Here is a 2,500-nt window from a genome sequence, read left to right as displayed (position 1 = left end):
TGGAATCCTGCCCAGGACTGAAATAATTCCAGTATTGCTGCACTTCGAGTTGTTACTCCAACTGTCGTGGGCGGGAAGTTGGGTGTGCGCGTGTAAGGTAACAGCATTACCCAGAGATCGGTCATATGAGCTCTGAGCTCTCTTCCACACGCGGACACAGACACACAAACTTTTCAAGTTCTTAGATCAACTTTGTCCATTCTAGAACAAGTGTTTTTAAAGTAGAGCCTCAATACCCCCATATATATATGTATATATATATATATATATATATGTATATGTATATACATATATATTATATATATATATACATATATATATATATACATATATATGCACAAGTATCACAAATCACACGTGACTACACCGATATGCTGAACACCACAGGGAAAAGAAAAATTCTTGGAATCCGAGCGCTTTCGTGATATTTGTTCACATCTTCAAGGATTACAATAGAATGAATAAATACAGAGTAAGATGAGATATATATACACATGAGAGAGGTTTGACAACTGGAAAGGGTCACCACTTAAGCTAATTATATCAGGTCAGGTCAAGTCTTGAAGGGTAGGGGTGGGTGACCTTATTCCTTATAGTAATTATCATATATACTTTTAACAATAAATGGATCAAGTTTGTATAGACCTAATTTGTTATTGAGGAGTTTTTCATAGTAATGTTTGATGATACAAGATTCTATAATATTTCTTTTAGTCATGTCTTTACATGATACAATTTTTGTTGCATCTTTCCAATTGATCGGATGGTCAAAATCCCTTACATGAGTAAACAAAGCATTAGAATATTGGCCTGTCTTAATGCTATGTTTATGCTGTTTTATTCTTACTTCTTTGCTTGTTTGCCCAACATAATATCTATTACAATCGGAACATGGTATCTTATAAACACATCCCTTGAAATCATTTGGGGAGTTTTTTATCAGTAGATTTTTAACAGTGGAATTATTTCTAAAGACAATATCAACATTAAAATGTTTTAGGATATTGGGATTCTCTATCATATTTTCATTGTATGGAAGTATCAACAGGTTTGTGTTACAATTTTTTTTTTTTTTTTTAATAATACTTAAAGGAAACAAAAATGAGGAAGTTATTTATTTGGTAAAAACATTTCATCTCTCAATGAATTTATAAATAATTTTTGAATGAAAGTTCTACTTTTATTTTTGTTAACTTATTGTTTTTATATATATAATTTCAACTTTTTTCAATATCTTTTTTTATTCACACAAAGTTTGTAGATATGCATAGCTTTCAGGTAGTATCTTTACCTTGTAAATCAGGCAACATGGGAACTAGTTATTCATATTTAAAGAGTAACTGCTATTTAGATCAATAAATAGATAGATAAAATATAATTATTTAATGGATCCCTTTAATTTTTTGGTTATTCTGATCTCCAAGTATCCTTGACATCGTGTAAAAATGTTAAGATGACTGGGTTAGTTTTAATGTGTTTAGATCTGGCAGAGGTATCTCCCCTTAATATAAACTTTTATAGTGAAATAAGAAACCATCTTTAAGGCACTGTTATGCTTTGAAATGCCAATTTTAGCCGGACTTAACAGGTATTATTGTATGAGGTTAGTGGACACCAGGGTTGGCGATTTTTTTTTTTTTTTTTATCAAAATTGATTTTTTTTTATCTAAATCAGATTTCATTTAAATAGATTTTTTTTATATAGATTTTGAATATTATGATATTGCTATCTGATATGTGATCTGATTGCTAAATAACATTTTTAGCATATCAATATAAGGAGCAGTGCTATATAGACTTGCCACAAATATACAAGGAACGGTATAAGCCGTATGTGAGGACTGTATTCTCAGGTTCACTCGATTCCTCCAAGAGTTTTCTCATCTTGGTGACATTTTCTGCATTGTCTATCACAACATTTCCAATGTGACAACCAAAATCTTGTTCATCCTTCTTCATCGAATTTTGTACAAATTGTAGAAGATATTCAGCAGTGTGAGGTTTCACTGGTGTGTCTATTGTGTCAACTAAATAAATCTGACCAGTGGATGCTGTTAGAGTGACACATATTATGGGCTCATTATGGATGTTAGACCACCCATCAATTGAAAGACATACAGTTTCATTATTCAGGTCATCTGCACACTTTTTATATTCCTTTTCATACACAAGATCCAAGTACTTATCAGCAATACCTTTTCTGGATGGAGGAATATAACCTGGCCTCAGGTTCTGAACCATCTTGAGAAACTGAAAATGCTGAACAAGACAATAATACCTGTTAACTCCTGCTAAAATCAGCATTTCAAAGAATAACAGTGCCTTAAACAAAGTTTCTTATTTAACTATAAAAGTTTATATTAACTTATACTGCATTGAATAAGTCAATAGTTGATATATTTGTCCTATATACAATGTTAGGTTTCTAGTTTTGATATGGTTGTCCCTATGGGAAGGGTTTATAAAATTAGCGGGAGCGGTAGGTACTCTGATGATCAAG

The sequence above is a fragment of the Oratosquilla oratoria genome, chromosome 21 (assembly GCF_046742065.1).
Source record: "Oratosquilla oratoria isolate Oo_2021 chromosome 21, ASM4674206v1, whole genome shotgun sequence".
In the NCBI taxonomy this organism is placed as follows: domain Eukaryota; kingdom Metazoa; phylum Arthropoda; class Malacostraca; order Stomatopoda; family Squillidae; genus Oratosquilla; species Oratosquilla oratoria.
Note: the sequence above shows the minus strand (reverse complement) of the source record.